Below are 9397 nucleotides of genomic sequence, written 5' to 3' on the forward strand. Positions count from 1 at the left end.
AAATTAATATGCATAAACACATTAATAGAATTATTCCAAACTATTAAAATTCTCTCAACATACCTATAGTTAAACCTAATTCTAAACTTTTTCACAAAAAATAACAAATTTATAATGTGAAAAATTGAAGAAGAAAATCAATTAATAAAATAAAATAAAAGAAATAAAAAATAGTGAATCATTAGAATTCCAAGAGACGAAATACACTTACATTATTCAAATTTATTAACTGAAAATTCCAACTATTTTGAGAAAATCACAGTCATTTGATCCTCTGAGGTAATGTTTGCTTTCTCTCAACATTTGTTCTCTCAATCAGCTCTAAAGGGCCTATTTATAATGAGATTTTAGGTCAATTAGATTAATATTAAGATTCCTAATTGATTTAATATTCCTATATATTTAGTTGATATTTAATATTTCTTAATGATTTTCTTTAAAAGAAATAATAATAACTTCTTCTTTTTTTTCCGTTTCTTGTATAATTTAACAATTAGGATCAATACAAGTGAATTAAAAGATTTTTATTTTTTATTTTTTCGTTTTCTAGTGTACTAATACGTGTAGGTATTAGTCTATTTAAACATCTAAAAATTATTTTATATTATTATATCTTATTTTAATTTTTTAGTCAATGAAATTAAAAATTTCCTAATTAGAATAAGACTAAACGATATTTTTAATATAATGTATAAATCAATAAATTAAAAGTTTTCTAATTAAAATGAAACTAAATCAATTAATAAAATACAATAAAATTAAAATTTCTTAATTAGAATAGGACTAAATTATCCTTAATTACATTTTTAATCAACTAATAAAATTAAAAGTCCACAGGACATTTTAAGAATCCAATGTCCCCATTCGTACTTTTATATATATTATAGATAGATAACCACTATACATGAAAAATAAACTGAACAGCTCATTCATAAATTCATCGCTAACCTATATTTTTCCTTTTTTTTTTTTATTTTTTTTATACAAGAACCTGATGATGTTCGTAGAATTCCTTTCAGTGGGATCTGCCCCTGTCCAGTAGCACCTTCTGACCAATTTTGGTGCAGGAACAGCAATTTGCAGCTTTGGCCTGCAAGCGATGCTAATTTTGTATCACAATACAGTCACAAGTATTGGAAGTATTAATACAAGAAGAAAAATTCAGTTACCCTTGAAAATATGGTAGTATGTTGGTATAAGTGAATTCCGAAAATATGTGTAATTCATTTGAAATTTCATGTTTTCAGGACTTTTATGAATTAAAAAGAAGCACATCTCATTCTCATCAATTCAACTTCATGGAGTTCAATTTTAACTGAACCAAATATTACTATTTCTACATGAATTTTATATTTCAAATCATTTACACTAAACAGAGGGTTAAGGCTATTTTACCTTTTCTGGATCCAATTTGCAGATTCCTGAAACCAATGTTCAAGGATTTAAGACTTCCATTGTTGGCTTCAAATGTAAAACCTAAACAGGAACACAGCCACAAAACAGATGCAGGAAAGGTTCAGAACTTACGAAACCTACTCCGGATGAAAGTATTAAGTTTTAGATAATTAAAAATGAAGCAGTATGCAGATAAGTGATACTAATGCCTGTGGCATACACATAGGCAGCAGAGAGTAAAGGAAAAGTAGAAGGGATATCACGGTGCTGCAAAGTAATTGCCAAAAGAATCAAAGATGACATAGAAATATAGAATCCAAAACAAGAAGGCATTACAAGAAAAGACAATATGCAATTTAAAATGTGATGTATTTGCTCATTCTATTTAGTTTACATATATCTTTACCCCTTTGTTTTGACAACAGAGTTGCTTAACATGGCAATGTAGAATAACCTACCAATACAAAATAACAAAGGAAAATATTATCCAATTGAGCTGGAAGGAGAGCAGAACGTGGAAAAAAGATAAAAGGATGAACATATTAGAAAGGTTGATGTGCATGGCACAACAGGCTCATACCATCCAAATAAAATCCTTTACCTTAATAATCAGCCTTTAGGTTGGTAAATCTTTGGTTCCATTAATATTTTATCATCAAAGCAGGGAATAATGCTGAAAAACCCATTACTCAAGGTAGAATTAAAACAGCATCCTGTGAAGAAGCAAATGAGAATAATCACAAAGATCAGATCAGAAAACTATTAAAACTTAAATGAGTTTATCTTACACTATAACTTGCACCTTATCTAAGGAAAACTTTGCAGTCCAACACAACTATGTTATAAATTTTTCTTTCTTTTATATTCCCTTCATTTTCCTCCTCAATTGTAGACAAGCTTTTGAAGGTAACGCTGAATACTTTCATCCCCTCCTCCCACATCAGTCCTCACCAAACAAAATACACCATTATAAAATTATCCTAGACAGTGAGCTTAAATACACAGGAAGTGTACGAGAGAAAGCCTCCACATTGATTGCTTTGGTTTTCCCATTTCCTAGTTGCTGCTTCCAAGACTAATCTCGCTCCAAACGTTTTTGCTGCATCAACCCTTTCTTTTGCTGCATCAAGGCCATATTAACCTAAAATAAGAAGGAAAACATGAAAAATTGTCAGATGATATTTTCTTGGGAACATATTGAATTTTTTTTTTAATCTTCATTAAATATTATATGATTATTTTTCAGATAATATTAAATGATAAGTTGCATAAAATTCTAGAAGCGAAATTCTAATCACATTTTGGTATTATGTTTATAGAAGAGTGAATACTCACCTTTGGTACCAAAATCTTTGAATAGATCCAACAAAGAAGAAGCGAGAATGTCAACTATAGGATTTTTATGCAAACACAGTGTTTTTTTTAAATTATTTTTATTATGTGCATTAAATTAATTCATGTAGCAGGATTGGGTCTCATAATTAATGTTTTTATTTTTTCAATTCATTCCAATTTTGAAATTATAGCAAAATTAAAACAAAAAGTGCAAGACATAGGAACCAAAGTGTTAATGAAAACAATAAATTAGGGACTTCATAGTTAGCAAGAATATAAATTAGAGATCAATTTCTCAGTCAATTGATAGTTAATAGAGACAATTTTGATCAAAAGACCAAAGTATTAACAAAATTACAAGTTATTTATCGAATAAACAAGACAATTAGCTAAGGTATAAGTGGAAGATCAAACGTTAATATATTAATTTTTTAAATCAAGATTTTATTAGTGATAAACTAGTAGTTTAACTAACATATTATTGAAAAAGAAACATATTAAACAATAATAAAATAATAAATTTTAAATATTATTTACTTATAAAAAAGAAAATAAGACCCGCTAGCCAGGATTGAAAGAGCCTGCAATCGTGAACGAATAATTTAAGACATACGAAAAAGAAAATTAAGAAATTAATTAATATGAGTGGGTGGAAGTCATATGTCATACACCTCTATAATATGAGTGGGTTTGATATTACTTTTAAGATTTGATGAGTTTTTCTATATGAAAAGAAGTGAAGTGTGATTGTTTTATTTTATTTTTTTTAATTAACTTTATCTATAAGTTTAATCTATCAAAGATTTGCTAAACATAATTTAATAGAATAAATCCATTTGATAAAGACATGGATTTCTTTCGCGTTACTAACTTTTTTTTTTTAACATCGAGGGAGATGAATTCAAATTCAAATTTATTACTGGATCGTATATGCACTTATCACTAGACTATATTTTGATATGCTCGTCTTGTCAATTTTGATTGCAATGATAAATTTATTTTAGAACATTTTATAGATTAATTATGAATACATCAACTAATTCTAGAATATCCTCTTATGGTAAGTATCACCAATGCAAGAATTAATAAATTTATTATTCATCTATCAACTTTTATTTGTTGTTTATGATTTTTCCATAGTATTAAAAATATAATTAAATCATCTAAAATATAATAAAATATTTCTTAATTTTACTAAACTTTCCCATTAGCTCACCTAATTTCTCAAATCTATTTTATTTATATCAAAATTGCTCTTTTCATTTATTTTCCCTTTCTTTTCTCACCTTTTTTTGTTCTTTCACTCAAATTCTGTTGTGGTGTGCCCACTTAAATGGGATCCACATGTGTGAAAGTAAGAAAAAAAATAGGAGCAGCTAGTTCAACAGTGATGGTTTTGAATTGCTGCACATGGGCGGTGCAACTTGAAAGAGTTGTACGCGGCATTCCTACGCGTTAACCTGCCTATAAATAGAGGCAGAGGCAGAACGCACAACACACACAGAAGAAAGAAAGAGAAAATGTAGCAAACGAGAGTGTTATAGTTTTAGGATGAGTTTCCTAAAACTGGGAGAGAAAAATAGTGAGGATTATTTTGGGGTGTTTTTGGGAAACACTTTGAGTGTCACTATTTTTGTATTATTCTCTTTGTGTACCTACTATTTTTAATAGTGGAAGAATGATTCGGAGTTTGTCCCGTGGACGTAGCCCTAAAAGAGTTGAGGGTGAACCACGTAAATTTCTGTGTGTCCCATTTCTATTATTCCGCTGCCGTAATTATTTTCTCTTAATTGGTTGAAAGGGCCCAATAAGTGGTATCAGAACTGATGCCCAACAAATTGGTTTCAGAGTCGATATCCTAACAAGTGGTATCAGAGCTGATGCCCAACAACTGGTATCAGAGTCGATATCCTAACAAAGTGGTATCAGAGCCGAAGGTTTCGGCAGGTCTAGCTGGTCAGATAGCTGTACCGGATCCGTGGATATATTTTGAAAATAAATATACCACGATGAAGAGAAAATTACGACGAGTCTGTTGGTGCTGTCCGCTCGGAAAGACGTTGCAGAATCGACTTAGTAATGAATAGTAAAATAGTAACTCGTGGTTGATGGTGAATAGTTACTATTGGCGTTACTGTTGCTGAGCCTGTCACTATTAAGCCCAGTACTATTTACGCATAGTACTATTCACGTGTACAGTTACTATTCATGCATACAGTTACTATTCGAGTATACTGTTACTATTCATGGTCACTATTCACGTATACTACTGTTCACGTATACGATTTATGTTGGTGATGATATTCTGCACAAGTCAAAATGGACAAGCAAAATGATCAGTCTAAATGGCGTATATGGAGAAATGAGAGATCTCCTTATAGTAATCAGAATGCATTTGCCCGTGTTTAGTTGAACTAAACCGGAAGACAAGACTGATGAGGAATGGGCTTTTAAGCATGCGTCCAAATCTCGGTTGGCAGATTTGATGATGAAGGTTTCTGTAGCACCTTCGGAAATGGTCAGTGGAAGCTCACAAAAGGTTCATTTGTGGTAGCTAAAGACCGAAAGCTGTACGTGATGCATGCGAAACTCTCCCAAGACACTTTGAGTGTAGCAGAGAATGACAGTACAGTTGAATTATGGCATAAAACGACTACGCCACATGAGTAAGAAAACTCTGGCAAGAAAGAATGTACTACCTGGATTGGATGAAGTTCACCTAGACAAGTGTCCTGATTGTATGGCGGGAAAGCAAAACAGAGTAGCTTTCAAGATTACCCCTCCTTCTAGAATGAAGAATGTATTAGATCTGATTTATTCATATTTGTGTGGACCATTGACAATGTCATATGGTGGAAATCGATATTTTGTGATATTTATCGATTACCATTCTAGGAAGACTTGGGTATACACATTGAAGTCTTCTAAACCTGGTTGAGAGACAGACAGGTAAGAAGCTGAAGTGTATCAGGACAGATAATGGTGGAGAATACACTGGGCCATTTGATGCTTTCTGCAAAGAGCATGGCATTCGACATCAAACGACACCTCCCAAGATGCCTCAACTAAAGAGTGTGGCTGAGAGGATGAACAGAACTTTGATGGAGAGAGTCAGATGTTTACTCTCACATGCAAAGTTGTCTAAAAATTTAGGGTGAAGCGTTACTCACAGTAGTTCGCCGTTCACTCTGTTTCCCTCTACAGTATGATACTCCAGAAAGAGTATGATCAGGAAAGGATGTTTCCTATGATCATTTGCGGGTGTTTGGTTGCAAAGCCTTCGTGCATATCCCGAAGGATGAACGGTCTAAACTTGATGTTAAGACTAGACAGTGTGTATTCATTGCTTATGGCCAAGACCAATTTGGCTATAAAGTTTTATGACCTAATCCAGAAGATGATTATAAGAAATCGTGATACTGTATTTGTTGAATATCAGACTATTGAAGATATTGAAGCAGAGTGCCAATAGATCTGATGAAGACTCAACAGACATACAGAGAGTCCCTCCAATAGAACGCAAACAAATTGGAGATGAAGAAAAAGTTCCATAAGAACAAGTGTCAGAGTTAGAAAATCCAGAAGTTCCTAATGAAAATGAACCAGATGAAGATTGTGGTGTTCATGTTCAGCCACCAGCTCCAGAAGGTTCTCAAACATTAAGAAGATCTAGTACAGTCTGACAACCATCTACTAGATATCCAGTCAATGAGTATGTACTGACGACTGACGGGGGAGAACCTGAAAGCTTTGAAGAAGCTATAGAAAATGAACACAAGAGGAACTGGATTGAAGCCATGCAAGATGAAATGAGGTCCTTGCATGAGGATGAAACATTTGAGCTGGTGAAGTTGCCTAAAGGCAAGAAAGCTTTGAAGAACAAGTGGGTGTTCAGGATCAAGCAGGAAGAACACAGCTCCCAACCACGAGTCAAAGCTAGACTGGTTGTGAAAATGACATCCATTCAGACAGTGCTCGGAATGGCCACCAGTTTTGAACTGGAAATCGAGCAAATGGATGGAAAGACTACCTTCCTAAATGGAGATTTGGAAGAAGAAATATACATGGAGCTGCCAGAGGATTTCGTAGAAAAAGAGGATTGTGTTTGCAAACTGAAGAAGAGCTTGTACGGCTTGAAGCAGGCACTGAGACAGTGGTACAAGAAATTTGAGTCTATTATGGGGGAGCATGGCTACAGAAAGACTACTTCAGATCACTGTGTTTTTATTCTCTGATGATGACTACATTGTTTTTGCTCTATGTGTTTGATATGGTGACTGTTGGTCGGAATTCTAGCTTGAAGAAAAAATCTAGTAAGTCTTTGCATGAGAGACTTGGGACCAGCAAAGGAGATTCTTGGTATAAAGATCGAAGAGCCAAGAAATTATGGTTGTCACAGGAGAATGCCCTTCTACGGATGGAGAGAAGGAAGAAATGGTGGCTGTATCGAAAAAAGATCTGCAGGTGGTGCCTTGTGTCGAAAGTCTTCCCGACAAAAGGAGATCGGGCGGCGTGTCCCGCAAAGTTGTAGCGGCGGTACAAGATGGTGGGCAGATCTAATAGATTATAGCTGCAGGGGGAGCCGTGTCGTGACAGTCAAAGCTCAATTCACCTTGGAAAGAATTCCTCCTTCCATTCTATCACTAGATCAGGGATGTGTTGGAGATGAAGCTGTTACAGCTTGAGAAGATCCATACAGGAGAAAATGGATCAGTCATGTTGACGAAGATTCTTTCAAAGGAAAAGTTTGAATACTGTCGGATAGCTGCAGGGATGATGGAGAATATGGCTAATGTTCCCACTTAAGTGTGCAGGGGGAGAATTGTTGTGGTGTGCCCACTTAAATGGGATCCACATGTGTGAAAGTAAGAAAAAAAATAGGAGCAGCTAGTTCAACAGTGATGGTTTTGAATTGCTGCACATGGGCGGTGCAACTTGAAAGAGTTGTACACGGCATTCCTACGCGTTAACCTGCCTATAAATAGAGGTAGAGGCAGAACGCACAACACACACAGAAGAAAGAAAGAGAAAATGTAGCAAACGAGAGTGTTATAGTTTTAGGATGAGTTTCCTAAAACTGGGAGAGAAAAATAGTGAGGATTATTTTGGGGTGTTTTTGGGAAACACTTTGAGTGTCACTATTTTTGTATTATTCTCTTTGTGTACCTACTATTTTTAATAGTGGAAGAATGATTCGGAGTTTGTCCCGTGGACGTAGCCCTAAAAGAGTTGAGGGTGAACCACGTAAATTTCTGTGTGTCCCATTTCTATTATTCCGCTGCCGTAATTATTTTCTCTTAATTGGTTGAAAGGGCCCAATAAGTGGTATCAGAACTGATGCCCAACAAATTGGTATCAGAGTCGATATCCTAACAAGTGGTATCAGAGCTGATGCCCAACAACTGGTATCAGAGTCGATATCCTAACAAATTCTAATACCACATAGGTTCTGATTCAATCGATCTTGTTTAGTTTTCCAATTCGGTTATCAGAATAACCACTATGATTTGGTCATGATTTCTTATTTAGTTTTCATTTTGATTATAGAAAATAAATTTATTTTATCCAAAATTCAAATTAGGTCGACTAAAACAATCAATTCAATTTGATTTTTATACATAGCTTGATTTTAATACATTTTAGAATAATTATTTCAATTCTAGATTTATAGGTTTGATTAAAATCAAATAAAATCGATTGATTGCACATCTCTAATTATCGCGCTGGTCTATATGATCTAATGACTTTGAGAAAGAGGAAAGTCATCACTATTGCCTTGTTTAAAATATGTATGAACTTGGAAGATAAAGAGACAAGTCTTTAAAATTCATTAGCTTGGGAATTCATAATCCAATTCAATCATCTTAAATTATAAAGATGATTGATGTAACTCAATTCATTATATTTTTAAATTTATTAGGATGGACTGGGTCAAATTGAGTCTAATTGCAATAGTATTGCCCTAAAAAGAACAAAAAGATAAAATGAGATGAGAAAAATAAATAAAAATCGGAAATTTTGTTCAAATGATAAATTTAACTCTTAATATTAATAATTTTCTACACTGAAAATAACACTCCCTTTTTGTAAACAAACAAGAGAATTAACAAATATTGTTTTTCTTTTTGTTTAGCAAAAGCAAATATATATGTATTTATTGAAGATAATATTAGTATTAATACAAATATTAAAGGGAAGACATGACCCTTCTCTTGAAAACCAGATATAAAATAAAAACTATAAAATAATTATTGTTTACTGATCTAATAAGAAATTCTAATAAAAAAATAGAAGATGAACTTGAAGAAAATAAATAGATCTTCAAAAGTGATTGATTAGATGAACTCTCCGAATCTTCTGTACATGGCATAATTATCTATGAATTAGTTGGTTATGACAAGCATAGAGGATTTAAACCATTAAATTCAATAGAGGAACAAGCCACACAACCAAGTTCCAAAAGACGAGATCATCATATAAATGAAAAATTCTCCACAAATTGAAACCAATCCAAATAAACCAAACAAATGCCAACAACAAAACAAAACTCTATATAAAATAGAGAGATCATAAACTCCACACAAAATGGAGATAAAACACAAGCAATAGCAGAAACATAAATAACATGAATCTGTGCCAGAATAGTCATATATCTGTAATTTATTTA

The sequence above is a fragment of the Jatropha curcas genome, chromosome 3 (genome assembly GCF_041381405.1).
Source record: "Jatropha curcas cultivar XTBG-Jc1 chromosome 3, XTBG_Jcur_1.0, whole genome shotgun sequence".
Taxonomy (NCBI): Eukaryota; Viridiplantae; Streptophyta; class Magnoliopsida; order Malpighiales; family Euphorbiaceae; genus Jatropha; species Jatropha curcas.